This window comes from Pungitius pungitius, chromosome 12 (genome assembly GCF_949316345.1).
Source record: "Pungitius pungitius chromosome 12, fPunPun2.1, whole genome shotgun sequence".
Lineage (NCBI taxonomy): Eukaryota > Metazoa > Chordata > Actinopteri > Perciformes > Gasterosteidae > Pungitius > Pungitius pungitius.
The window spans coordinates 8,305,196-8,320,409 of NC_084911.1; the positions used below are offsets into that span (position 1 = coordinate 8,305,196).

Sequence of the window (15,214 nt, forward strand, 5' to 3'; positions counted from 1 at the left end):
ACATCAGTAGTGTAATTAAATAACTTGGGACGATGTACAAAGTGCAAGACCTGGATAGTGGTTACTTTGAACAGAAATACATTACGTTAGAGCTGGCGTACTCTCACAGCATGAACTGACGCAAGACTACGAGCGCGTCTGTGGCTCCGCTATTTATATCAGTCAGTCAGCTGTGTCATTCTGTTCATGTGCCACGGAGCAGTTTCTGGCCCCAACCTGAAAATAGTTTAACACCCCTGCTCGAAGTGTACAGTTATTTAAAAACCTCAGCAAGGAGAGTTACCTGAATCATTTTGTCCGTTAGATCAGCCGGACACGCGTTTAAAAAAAGGAGGAACACGGACGGGAAATCAGAAGGTCGACCTGGGGCGTCGCGTGAACCGGGCCCCTACATGTGACGACCCTCGATCAGCCAGTTGTCACAGACCTTGTCGTACGGAAAGTCATTCGTTTATTGAAGATCACGTTTTCATACAGTCAAGTCACACCCGTGAGTCTCTGTAAAACACGGGAGCTGTGGATTCAGTGTGTGGCTTCAGGCGATAACATGACCATGTTTGAAGTGCTCTGTAAGAAGTGGAGAGCGCGTAACGGTTAGCTGTTGGATCTTAAATGTTATTGTTTGATTCTTTAGCTTGATGCAATATTGAAACGTAGGATCACCTTGGATTAGTCGAGGTACAATGACGACAGCTAACCCCACCTCTTTTGCTCCATCAAGATGTGTAAACTTTTTAACCAAACCCGCTGGATGACGACGTGGCTGTCTTCCTGAAGTGAGCTTTGCTTAATGAATTAATGAATACATTTAGTAAGATCCGCTTCTCCCCCGGGGCATTATATATTGGTGAATTCAAATTGAATCAGTGGAGCCATGTACTTTCAGCTAAAAGTAATATTGCAGTCTTAAGGGAGAGGAGATTCCAGCAATGTTGTCAATGGATTGTCAATTCAGGTTGATAACAAATCCAGGTCTACAGATTCCAAAGCATCAAGCAAACCTATACAACACAGGACTTGTTGTGAATCAATGATCAAAACGTCACCAAAATAACTTTGATCGCCCCCATTCAGTCAAGGCAAGATTATATATATTATTTTATTATAAATGAGCTTATGAGCTTTTTCATATGTGGCATTACAAGCTCTTTACCCAGTTGCTTAATGAACAGCACCATGCATTGTTAGCACTCCTTGCAGAGAAGGGCTGCAATGAGCAAAAAAAAGATCAAGGTACACACTTGACACCGTGAGAGAGAATTAATCACAACAGGTGCTGGGGCAAGTTAGATAAAATAACAAGCAAAATTCAATTGTGGAAGCGCTAGAATAAATCACAACAGGTGCTGGGGCAAGTTAGATGAAATACCAAGCAAAATTCAATTGTGGAAGCGCTAGAATAAATCACAACAGGTGCTGGGGCAAGTTAGAGTTAGTGAGAGCTAAAGGAGAAAATAAACGCAGTAGGTCACATAAGTTCTGTCGGATGTTCAAGTTGCCCAGAAGGATGAGCGGCGAGCTGTCATCAGGAAGTTGTAACTCTTCCATTCGTTGTAGAAGTAAATAACTTCTTCTCTGGAAGGATCATTTTCCGCTGTGGTCCAGTCGACTTGGGTCTTTGCCACGATTGCCCGCGGTTAAGCCCACCCGTGCCGTGTGGTGGAAGAAAAAAAGAAGGCCAAATTATTACATCCATCGACAGTCACACGATATGGAATGCTGTTGTACTAATGCGGGAAGAAGTCTTTTACAATTATGCAGACAGAACAAAATATACATAAAGAAATGCTTTCCCACCTCGCTGGAGTTGAAAGCCACGTGTCCCATGTGCCATTCCCAGTGATGTCCTCAGACTGGTGGCATGACTTTGCACGGGCCATCTGAAAATATTTGAGCACCAACGTGTATTATCAGAATACGATTATGGCTGTCAACAGATTATAGACAATTGACTAGTTAATCACACGTTTTGAAAACATTTATCTTGATTACAATATTTTTTTCTCTTATATTAACTGTTTACAGTTTAGTAATTTGTCGTTTCAACTCCATAATGAGCTTGACGTGTGTATATTATTTCATTGGAATGAGGGGCATATTAATCATATCATTTAATGTTAGATTCATGCTCATTGTGAAGGCAATAAATATATAACATATTGAAAAGCATTGAAGACGCACAATACATTACGTGTCATTTAGCTGCGCCCGGCTGCACGCTGCGGGGAGATTATAGACAATGAAGTTAAACAACAAAGTAGTTAAGTTAGCTGCTGCGAGCACGGTTCTACTCAAAGTGTGTAAATAAAGTGATTCAATCGGGCCAAGTTATTTAGGGCACACGGAAACGTAAACAAAGTGGCGCTGATAGAGTGAAGAGGGGTCTTTTATCCCCGTGAAGCTACCGTAGTTAGCTTAGCTAAAAGACGTATGCTGGTTGTTATTGTTCAGTGCTAAATAAAAACCCTCTTGAATGTAGAACACAACTCACGTCTGGCCTCATACCATGACAGGCACATTAATGTTGACAATTAACTTCGTTAGCCTTGTGTTCACCTTTCCTGCCGGTCCGTCTCTGACCGTAGTCGGAGTTTGCAGGGGGAGGCGTTGCTGTCTGCTCCAGGGCCAAAGTACTGTCGGCTAAGTAAACTTTGGGGTTAATTCCCTTCGTCCCGGGGTTGGTGAATAAAAGTCCGCTTTACTTTCTTTGAGGATTTATTAATCTAACACTGAGTAACAAAGTTACAGTACAGACAATTCTCCGGCCGCTACATCCACTCCGTCATCACAACAACAACACAACTTCCTCATGCGCTCTCCCCCTCCGTAGCCCGTGCGTGTAGCTCTTAAAGGGGCCGCACCATTTTCTCTAGTAACATCACCATGACGTATGTTGCAGAATACGTCTATTTAAATCCAGATGTAAATATATTGAACTGTCCGTGTTATTTGTCCAGGTTAGATGTGTCGTAACTCGCAACCAGCTGCCCGGTCCGCCAGCTGAGTGCCTCAGTCTGCTGTTTCATTCTGTTCATGTGCCACGGAGCAGCTTCTGTCCTTAAACTGAAACGATTTTCACAAACCTGCTCTTAAGTGTAGTTGTTTAAGTCAAACACATCAGCAAGGAGCGTAAACTGAATCATTTTGTTCGTTAGATCAGACGACACGCGTTTAAAAAGAGGAGGAAAAAAAAATAATTTCGTCGGGAGTCGATCCCACGACCATAGCATCGGGGGGCCAACACCTTACTCACTGAGCTATTCTTTCAGATGGATTTGAGAATTCGAAAACTCACAGAAATAGGATTGGTCACTCTCCGCCAAAAATACAGGAAATATTCACACTAAAAAAATTATAACTGCCTTCCTGTTTGTTTTAGAGAAAATTCCTCAGAGACTTTTTTAAGTCTCCCTTTAATACATTTGGTAAAAAATCAGCGGACTTGTCGGTCAAACAGGATGCGGGCGGGGCTTCGTCAAAATCTTCCAGGGGGCGCAATGGAGGCAATTGTTCACTTTTGATCCAAAACTGCACATCAGGTCTGTAAAGGTCATCACGTAGGATACTCACAGAGGTTTTCAAGAGTTTTGGAGTGTGCCGAGGCTCAGAAGATGTGCTTGAACTTTCATGCGAATATGGCGACGTCACAGCCACAAAGTTGGTCCAAAACTCCCAATTCTCACTGTGAGCCATCGTCACAGTCTTACGTCTTATATTCCCAGATTTGAAGTTGATGAGATTAAAGGGCTAGGAAATGGACATGTAAATGTAGAAACTTTGCATTGACCTAAGCCAATAGGTGGCGCTATACTTTTTCGAAAATCACTGCATGGCATTACTTAAAGGCCTACACAAGCATCATGAATATACATTTATAGCCAGAAATATCAATGTTCCTTGGAGTTATACCATTTTACATTTTGGAAAAAAATCTTCCAAAATTGTCCAAACTGCACGCAAGCTCACGCCCAGGTAGTTTTATGAAAACTCTTGATTTTAATAACTTTTGACCCCAAGGGTGTCAGGAACCAGTTGCCAAATTTTGAAATGGATCGGATTTAAACTCTCGGAGGAGTTCGTTCGTTTGTAAATGCAAAAATTGAAGGAAATTGCCAAAAATACACAGAATCACCACAGCGCCCCCTAATGTTCAAATATTCTGGGAAAATTTGGGGATGTTCTAGGACTCAATGTGAACATGTCCTCAAAATTTGGTGAAAATGGGGGTTGGAAAAAAAAAAGTTATAGGCCTTTGAACTTTCAGGACACAAACCTACAAACTTCATTGGTCCATAACTTTATTGAAAAATGAGATATCAACATTCTTTCAATAACTTTTGATCGCATCGAGCCAACGATCATTTTGCCGAAGATTTCGTAAGAATCGGACCAAGCGTCTGGGAGGAGTTCGCAAAAACGTGTTTTTCACAAAATTCAAAATGGCGGCCATAAAACGGTAGGCGCATTTGCATACCATAATTTTTTTTGTGTACAGCACATCCAAGAGAACCTGTGTGAAAAGGTTCCAAGTCGATCGGTAAAAGTAAAAAAAAAAATTAACATTGCGGCCACTTTGGGGGGCGCTAGAGAGTTCTTTTTTCTCTCCTCTAATTGCGGGACCCAAATCATACATCAATTTTGCGCACTTCTGATGCGCGTGCAAAAATTCAAGAGTTTTTGAACATGATAAAGTCCCCAAAAGTGCGTTCGAAGTGGCGAAATAATAAGAAAAAGAAAAAGAAAAATTCTTGCAATTTCAATAGGGCTTTCGCCCGACTTGCAGTCGGCTCAGGCCCTAATTAAAGCTGCAAGCAGCGATGAACGGGCCTTCGCCTATTCTCGCACGTCGGGGTGGGGCGGCGGTCGGCCGGGCTCGCGGGTCAAAAAAGACTAAAGAGACTAAACAAATCACTCTCGGGGCTTCCATTCAAACCTGAATCTGCGGCCTCGCGAACGGAATCCACCGACGCCGGGCTGTTGCCCCGCTGCAAAAGACCTGCGGAGTAATTGTTACGGGTCTCGGGCACGATGACCACAATAAGTATCACAGCAACACTTGTCTCGTTCTCCAGTTTGCGTCTGTATAATTGATTCAACACATATACACATCCAGTGCATTTTTCTTGTCCTGTATATCTTAGATATCATAGATGCAGTCTCAATCAAGGTTAATTCCCAGAAATATCCACCTGTAATTACCTTAGCTGTTATTTCTGCCTACTATAGTTCCTATTGACCAACTACATAAGGGATATTTCCACACCATGTTGACTATGATAAACGTATACAACTCTTATTCACATATGGACGTTGCACTTTAGAATGTGTATTGATTAACTCGGCATGTACCAAACCATATTGACAAGTAAAAAAAACAAAATATGACTAAACATGACTGAATAAATCACCGCCCAAAACATGTTAAAGATAAGTGGCATTATAAGTACAATTTAAGTGCTACCATTTGTTAGTGCTACGGTTTGCTAGTGTTTTAGTCAAGGTAGAGTCTAAAAAGGTGTGTCTTGAGTTTTCGACGGAAGATGTAGAGGCTCTCTGCGGTCCTGATGTCATCAGAGAGCTCATTCCACCATCTGGGAGCAGGACAGCAAAGAGTCGCCATCTCGTCGAGTGCTTTTCTCTCAGTGAGGGAGGAACAAGCAGCTTGCCAGATGCAGATCGGAGTGCGTGGGTTGGGATGCAGGGTTTCACCATGTCCCGGATGTAGACTGCTCCCGATCCATTCACAGCGTGGTCCGTCAGTACCAATGCTTTGAACTGCATGCGGGCAGCCACTCGTATCCAAAGAAGAGAGCGGAGAAGTGGTGTGGGAGTATTTTGGAAGGTTGAAGACCAGTCGAGCTGCTGCATTCTGGATGAGCTGCAGTGGTCGAATGGCGGCAGCAGGGAGACCTGCCAGCAGAGAGTTACAGTAGTATTTGGTGTATTATCAGAATACGATTAGGGCTGTCAACAGATTATAGACAATTAACTAGTTAATCACACATTTTGAAAAACATTTATCTTGATTACAATATTTTTTTCTCTTATATTAACTGTTTACAGTTTAGTAATTTGTTGTTTCAACTCCATAATGAGCTTGACGTGTGTATATTATTTCATTGGAATGAGGGGCATATGAATCATATCATTTAATGTTAGATTCATGCTCATTGTGAAGGAAATGAATATATAACATATTGAAAAGCATTGAAGACGCACATTACATTACGTGTCATTTAGCTGACGCTTTTAAACAACAAAGTAGTTAGTTAGCTGCTGCGAGCACGGTTCTACTCAGTGTGTAAATAAAGTGATTCAATCGGGCCAAGTTATTTAGGGCACACGGAAACGTAAACAAAGTGGCGTTAATAGCGTGAAGAGGTGTCTTTTGACGCTGTAAAGCTACCGTAGTTAGCTTAGCTAAAAGACGTATGCTGGGTAAGACTGGAGAACGCACAAGGAAAACGTAATCACTCACCGTCAAAGGCGTTTCCACTTCGTTGAGTACATGTGGACGTAAGCACCGGTGTGTAGTTAGCAAGCTGGCTGACTGGCTGCTCCATCCGGCAGCCGCTAGCTCCACTCGCTATCCCAGTTAGCTGTCCGTGCCGTCGAGCAGATATAACAAGCCCTTAAACAAAACGTACCTCACTGGCTGCACACATCCAAGAGGGAATGAGAACACTTTGCTTACATCCACATAGTAGTAATAGTTCCTGAAGTATAGGTGTGTAGTTAGCAGTTTAAAATACGGAGCGGTGATACTTTGCCTGTTCAACACAAAACCGGAACATGCGCAGACTACGTGCGCGGCTGTGCGCACGTAGTCTGCGCATGTCCGTCAACCAAGAATAGGGAATTCTGGGTGATGAAGTTCTTTAACTTAAAATTTCCCCGTAACATCTATTTACATCACCAAACGTGTTTGCATCTCCACCCGTATGTTGCAGAATACGTGTATTTAAATCCAGATGTAAATATATTGAACTGTCCGTGTTATTTGTCTAGGTTAGATATGTCAAACCCGCGACACGCTGCCAAACGGCTGCGCCGTGAGCCAGCTGTCCTGCATCAGCCTTACCTTCTTCTGTCAGCTGTATGCGCGGCCACGGAGCAGTTTCTGGCCTTAAACTGAAACGAGTTTGACATACCTGCTCTTAAGTGTACAAAGTCCATAACCTCAGCAAGGAGAGTAAACTGAATCATTTTGTCCGTTAGATCAGCCGGACACACGTTTAAAAAAAGAAGAAAATAAAATAATTTCGTCGGGAGTCGATCCCACGACCATAGCGTCGGGGGGCCAACACTTTACTCACTGAGCTATTCTTCCAGATGGATTTTAGAATTCGAAAAGTCATTGAAATAGGATTGGTCACTCTCCGCCAAAAATACAGGTAATATTCACACTATAAAAATTATAACTGCCTTCCTGTTTGTTTTAGAGAAAATTCCTCAGAGACTTTTTTAAGTCTCCCTTTAATACATTTGGTAAAAAATCAGCGGACTTGTCAGTCAAACAGGGTGCGGGCGGGGCGTCGTCAAAATCTTCCAGGGGGCGCAATGGAGGCAATTTTTCCCTTTTGATCCAAAACTGCACATCAGGTCTGTAAAGGTCATCACGTAGGATACTCACAGAGGTTTTCAAGAGTTTTGGAGTGTGCCGAGGCTCAGAAGATGTGCTTGAACTTTCATGCAAATATGGCGACGTCACAGCCACAAAGTTGGTCCAAAACTCCCAATTCTCACTGTGAGCCATCGTCACAGTCTAACGTCTTATATTCCCAGATTTGAAGTTGATCAGATTAAAGGGCTAGGAAATGGACATGTAAATGTAGAAACTTTGCATTGACCTAAGCCAATAGGTGGCGCTATACTTTTTCGAAAATCACTGCATGGCATTACTTAAAGGCCTACACAAGCATCATGAATATACATTTATAGCCAGAAATATCAATGTTCCTTGGAGTTATACCATTTTCCGTTCTGGAAAAAAATCGTCCAAAATTGTCCAAACTGCACGCACGCTCACGCCCAGGTAGTTTTATGAAAACTCTTGATTTTAATAACTTTTGACCCCAAGGGTGTCAGGAACCAGTTGCCAGATTTTGAAATGGATCGGATTTAAACTCTCGGAGGAGTTCGTTCGTTTGTAAATGCAAAAATTGAAGGAAATGGCCAAAAATACACAGAATCACCACAGCGCCCCCTAATGTTCAAATATTCTGGGAAAATTTGGGGATGTTCTAGGACTCATTGTGAACATGTCCTCAAAATTTGGTGAAAATGACGGTTAGAAAAAAAAAAAGTTATAGGCCTTTGAATTTTCAGGACACAAACCTATAAACTTCATTGGTCCATAACTTTATTGAAAAATGAGATATCAACATTCTTTCAATAACTTTTGATCGCATCGAGCCAACGATCATTTTGCCGAAGATTTCGTAAGAATCGGACCAAGCGTCTGGGAGGAGTTCGCAAAAACGTGTTTTTCACAAAATTCAAAATGGCGGCCATAAAACGGTAGGCGCATTTGCATACCATAATTTTTTTTGTGTACAGCACATCCAAGAGAACCTGTGTGAAAAGGTTCCAAGTCGATCGGTGAAAGTAAAAAAAATAATTAACATTGCGGCCACTTTGGGGGGCGCTAGAGAGTTCTTTTTCTTCTCCTCTAATTGCGGGACCCGAATCATACGTCAATTTTGCGCACTTCTGATGCGCGTGCAAAAATTCAAGAGTTTTTGAACATGATGAAGTCCCCGAAAGTGCGTTCGAAGTGGCGAAATAATAATAATAATAATAATTCTTGCAATTTCAATAGGGCTTTCGCCCGACTTTCAGTCGGCTCAGGCCCTAAATAATAATAATTAAAGCTGCAAGCAGCGATGAACGGGCCTTCGCCTATTCTCGCACGTCGGGGTGGGGCGGCGGTCGGCCGGGCTCGCGGGTCAAAAAAGACTAAAGAGACTAAACAAATCACTCTCGGGGCTTCCATTCAAACCTGAATCTGCGGCCTCGCGAACGGAATCCACCGACGCCGGGCTGTTGCCCCGCTGCAAAAGACCTGCGGAGTAATTGTTACGGGTCTCGGGCACGATGACCACAATAAGTATCACAGCAACACTTGTCTCGTTCTCCAGTTTGCGTCTGTATAATTGATTCAACACATATACACATCCAGTGCATTTTTCTTGTCCTGTATATCTTAGATATCATAGATGCAGTCTCAATCAAGGTTAATTCCCAGAAATATCCACCTGTAATTACCTTAGCTGTTATTTCTGCCTACTATAGTTCCTATTGACCAACTACATAAGGGATATTTCCACACCATGTTGACTATGATAAACGTATACAACTCTTATTCACATATGGACGTTGCACTTTAGAATGTGTATTGATTAACTCGGCATGTACCAAACCATATTGACAAGTAAAAAAAACAAAATATGACTAAACATGACTGAATAAATCACCGCCCAAAACATGTTAAAGATAAGTGGCATTATAAGTACAATTTAAGTGCTACCATTTGTTAGTGCTACGGTTTGCTAGTGTTTTAGTCAAGGTAGAGTCTAAAAAGGTGTGTCTTGAGTTTTCGACGGAAGATGTAGAGGCTCTCTGCGGTCCTGATGTCATCAGAGAGCTCATTCCACCATCTGGGAGCAGGACAGCAAAGAGTCGCCATCTCGTCGAGTGCTTTTCTCTCAGTGAGGGAGGAACAAGCAGCTTGCCAGATGCAGATCGGAGTGCGTGGGTTGGGATGCAGGGTTTCACCATGTCCCGGATGTAGACTGCTCCCGATCCATTCACAGCGTGGTCCGTCAGTACCAATGCTTTGAACTGCATGCGGGCAGCCACTCGTATCCAAAGAAGAGAGCGGAGAAGTGGTGTGGGAGTATTTTGGAAGGTTGAAGACCAGTCGAGCTGCTGCATTCTGGATGAGCTGCAGTGGTCGAATGGCGGCAGCAGGGAGACCTGCCAGCAGAGAGTTACAGTAGTATTTGGTGTATTATCAGAATACGATTAGGGCTGTCAACAGATTATAGACAATTAACTAGTTAATCACACATTTTGAAAAACATTTATCTTGATTACAATATTTTTTTCTCTTATATTAACTGTTTACAGTTTAGTAATTTGTTGTTTCAACTCCATAATGAGCTTGACGTGTGTATATTATTTCATTGGAATGAGGGGCATATGAATCATATCATTTAATGTTAGATTCATGCTCATTGTGAAGGAAATGAATATATAACATATTGAAAAGCATTGAAGACGCACATTACATTACGTGTCATTTAGCTGACGCTTTTAAACAACAAAGTAGTTAGTTAGCTGCTGCGAGCACGGTTCTACTCAGTGTGTAAATAAAGTGATTCAATCGGGCCAAGTTATTTAGGGCACACGGAAACGTAAACAAAGTGGCGTTAATAGCGTGAAGAGGTGTCTTTTGACGCTGTAAAGCTACCGTAGTTAGCTTAGCTAAAAGACGTATGCTGGGTGAGACTGGAGAACGCACAAGGAAAACGTAATCACTCACCGTCAAAGGCGTTTCCACTTCGTTGAGTACATGTGGACGTAAGCACCGGTGTGTAGTTAGCAAGCTGGCTGACTGGCTGCTCCATCCGGCAGCCGCTAGCTCCACTCGCTATCCCAGTTAGCTGTCCGTGCCGTCGAGCAGATATAACAAGCCCTTAAACAAAACGTACCTCACTGGCTGCACACATCCAAGAGGGAATGAGAACACTTTGCTTACATCCACATAGTAGTAATAGTTCCTGAAGTATAGGTGTGTAGTTAGCAGTTTAAAATACGGAGCGGTGATACTTTGCCTGTTCAACACAAAACCGGAACATGCGCAGACTACGTGCGCGGCTGTGCGCACGTAGTCTGCGCATGTCCGTCAACCAAGAATAGGGAATTCTGGGTGATGAAGTTCTTTAACTTAAAATTTCCCCGTAACATCTATTTACATCACCAAACGTGTTTGCATCTCCACCCGTATGTTGCAGAATACGTGTATTTAAATCCAGATGTAAATATATTGAACTGTCCGTGTTATTTGTCTAGGTTAGATATGTCAAACCCGCGACACGCTGCCAAACGGCTGCGCCGTGAGCCAGCTGTCCTGCATCAGCCTTACCTTCTTCTGTCAGCTGTATGCGCGGCCACGGAGCAGTTTCTGGCCTTAAACTGAAACGAGTTTGACATACCTGCTCTTAAGTGTACAAAGTCCATAACCTCAGCAAGGAGAGTAAACTGAATCATTTTGTTCGTTAGATCAGAAGACACGCGTTTAAAAAGAGGAGGAAAAAAAAAAAAATTATTTCGCCGGGACACGATCTCACGACCATAGGATCGGGGGGGCGGTTTCTTACCAGGAGAGCTAAACCTTCTGATGGGTTTGAGAATTCGAAAACTCACTGAAATAGGATCGGTCACTCTCCGCCAAAAATACAGGAAATATTCACACTAAAAAAATTATAACTGCCTTCCTGTTTGTTTTAGAGAAAATTCCTCAGAGACTTTTTTAAGTCTCCCTTTAATACATTTGGTAAAAAATCAGCGGACTTGTCGGTCAAACAGGGTGCGGGCGGGGCTTCGTCAAAATCTTCCAGGGGGCGCAATGGAGGCAATTTTTCACTTTTGATCCAAAACTGCACATCAGGTCTGTAAAGGTCATCACGTAGGATACTCACAGAGGTTTTCAAGAGTTTTGGAGTGTGCCGAGGCTCAGAAGATGTGCTTGAACTTTCATGCGAATATGGCGACGTCACAGCCACAAAGTTGGTCCAAAACTCCCAATTCTCACTGTGAGCCATCGTCACAGTCTTACGTCTTATATTCCCAGATTTGAAGTTGATCAGATTAAAGGGCTGGGAAATGGACATGTAAATGTACAAACTTTGCATTGACCTAAGCCAATAGGTGGCGCTATACTTTTTCGAAAATCACTGCATGGCATTACTTAAAGGCCTACACAAGCATCATGAATATACATTTATAGCCAGAAATATCAATGTTCCTTGGAGTTATACCATTTTACATTTTGGAAAAAAATCGTCCAAAATTGTCCAAACTGCACGCAAGCTCACGCCCAGGTGGTTTTATGAAAACTCTTGATTTTAATAACTTTTGACCCCAAGGCTGTCAGGAACCAGTTGCCAAATTTTGAAATGGATCGGATTTAAACTCTCGGAGGAGTTCGTTCGTTTGTAAATGCAAAAATTGAAGGAAATGGCCAAAAATACACAGAATCACCACAGCGCCCCCTAATGTTCAAATATTCTGGGAAAATTTGGGGATGTTCTAGGACTCATTGTGAACATGTCCTCAAAATTTGGTGAAAATGACGGTTAGAAAAAAAAAAAGTTATAGGCCTTTGAACTTTCAGGACACAAACCTACAAACTTCATTGGTCCATAACTTTATTGAAAAATGAGATATCAACATTCTTTCAATAACTTTTGATCGCATCGAGCCAACGATCATTTTGCCGAAGATTTCGTAAGAATCGGACCAAGCGTCTGGGAGGAGTTCGCAAAAACGTGTTTTTCACAAAATTCAAAATGGCGGCCATAAAACGGTAGGCGCATTTGCATACCATAATTTTTTTTGTGTACAGCACATCCAAGAGCACCTGTGTGAAAAGGTTCCAAGTCGATCGGTGAAAGTAAAAAAAATAATTAACATTGCGGCCACTTTGGGGGGCGCTAGAGAGTTCTTTTTCTTCTCCTCTAATTGCGGGACCCGAATCATACGTCAATTTTGCGCACTTCTGATGCGCGTGCAAAAATTCAAGAGTTTTTGAACATGATGAAGTCCCCGAAAGTGCGTTCGAAGTGGCGAAATAATAATAATAATAATAATAATAATAATAATTCTTGCAATTTCAATAGGGCTTTCGCCCGACTTTCACAAATTTTCACAAAATTCAAAATGGCGGCCATAAAACGGTAGGCGCATTTGCATACCATAATTTTTTTTGTGTACAGCACATCCAAGAGCACCTGTGTGAAAAGGTTCCAAGTCGATCGGTGAAAGTAAAAAAAATAATTAACATTGCGGCCACTTTGGGGGGCGCTAGAGAGTTCTTTTTCTTCTCCTCTAATTGCGGGACCCGAATCATACGTCAATTTTGCGCACTTCTGATGCGCGTGCAAAAATTCAAGAGTTTTTGAACATGATGAAGTCCCCGAAAGTGCGTTCGAAGTGGCGAAATAATAATAATAATAATAATAATAATAATAATTCTTGCAATTTCAATAGGGCTTTCGCCCGACTTTCAGTCGGCTCAGGCCCTAATAATAATAATTCTTGCAATTTCAATAGGGCTTTCGCCCGACTTTCAGTCGGCTCAGGCCCTAATAATAATAATTCTTGCAATTTCAATAGGGCTTTCGCCCGACTTTCAGTCGGCTCAGGCCCTAATAATTTCGTCGGGAGTCGATCCCACGACCATAGCATCGGGGGGCCAACACCTTACTCACTGAGCTATTCTTTCAGATGGATTTGAGAATTCGAAAACTCACTCAAATAGGATTGGTCACTCTCCGCCAAAAATACAGGTAATATTCACACTAAAAAAATTATAACTGCCTTCCTGTTTGTTTTAAAAAAAATTCCTCAGAGACTTTTTTAAGTCTCCCTTTAATACATTTGGTAAAAAATCAGCGGACTTGTCGGTCAAACAGGATGCGGGCGGGGCTTCGTCAAAATCTTCCAGGGGGCGCAATGGAGGCAATTTTTCAATTTTGATCCAAAACTGCACATCAGGTCTGTAAAGGTCATCACGTAGGATACTCACAGAGGTTTTCAAGAGTTTTGGAGTGTGCCGAGGCGCAGAAGATGTGCTTGAACTTTCATGCGAATATGTCGTCGCCACAGCAACAAAGTTGGTCCAAAACTCCCAATTCTCACTGTGAGCCATCGTCACAGTCTTACGTCTTATATTCCCAGATTTGAAGTTGATCAGATTAAAGGGCTAGGAAATGGACATGTAAATGTACAAACTTTGCATTGACCTAAGCCAATAGGTGGCGCTATACTTTTTCGAAAATCACTGCATGGCATTACTTAAAGGCCTACACAAGCATCATGAATATACATTTATAGCCAGAAATATCAATGTTCCTTGGAGTTATACCATTTTACATTTTGGAAAAAAATCTTCCAAAATTGTCCAAACTGCACGCAAGCTCACGCCCAGGTAGTTTTATGAAAACTCTTGATTTTAATAACTTTTGACCCCAAGGGTGTCAGGAACCAGTTGCCAAATTTTGAAATGGATCGGATTTAAACTCTCGGAGGAGTTCGTTCGTTTGTAAATGCAAAAATTGAAGGAAATTGCCAAAAATACACAGAATCACCACAGCGCCCCCTAATGTTCAAATATTCTGGGAAAATTTGGGGATGTTCTAGGACTCAATGTGAACATGTCCTCAAAATTTGGTGAAAATGGGGGTTGGAAAAAAAAAAGTTATAGGCCTTTGAACTTTCAGGACACAAACCTACAAACTTCATTGGTCCATAACTTTATTGAAAAATGAGATATCAACATTCTTTCAATAACTTTTGATCGCATCGAGCCAACGATCATTTTGCCGAAGATTTCGTAAGAATCGGACCAAGCGTCTGGGAGGAGTTCGCAAAAACGTGTTTTTCACAAAATTCAAAATGGCGGCCATAAAACGGTAGGCGCATTTGCATACCATAATTTTTTTTGTGTACAGCACATCCAAGAGAACCTGTGTGAAAAGGTTCCAAGTCGATCGGTAAAAGTAAAAAAAAAAATTAACATTGCGGCCACTTTGGGGGGCGCTAGAGAGTTCTTTTTTCTCTCCTCTAAATGCGGGACCCGAATCATACGTCAATTTTGCGCACTTCTGATGCGCGTGCAAAAATTCAAGAGTTTTTGAACATGATAAAGTCCCCAAAAGTGCGTTCGAAGTGGCGAAATAATAAGAAAAAGATTAAAGCTGCAAGCAGCGATGAACGGGCCTTCGCCTATTCTCGCACGTCGGGGTGGGGCGGCGGTCGGCCGGGCTCGCGGGTCAAAAAAGACTAAAGAGACTAAACAAATCACTCTCGGGGCTTCCATTCAAACCTGAATCTGCGGCCTCGCGAACGGAATCCACCGACGCCGGGCTGTTGCCCCGCTGCAAAAGACCTGCGGAGTAATTGTTACGGGTCTCGGGCACGATGACCA

At 42.3% G+C, this 15,214-nt stretch overlaps 1 long non-coding RNA gene across 1 annotated transcript; it reads right to left on the minus strand.

Moving 5' to 3' along the window:
- Positions 1-1,080: 1,080 nt before the first annotated feature.
- LOC134132970 (uncharacterized) lies at positions 1,081-2,937 on the minus strand. The gene is made up of 2 exons (XR_009957127.1): positions 2,557-2,937; positions 1,081-1,880 (listed from the first exon to the last, which is right to left on the minus strand). It is a non-coding gene; the product is annotated as an uncharacterized LOC134132970 (long non-coding RNA).
- Positions 2,938-15,214: the final 12,277 nt, after the last annotated feature.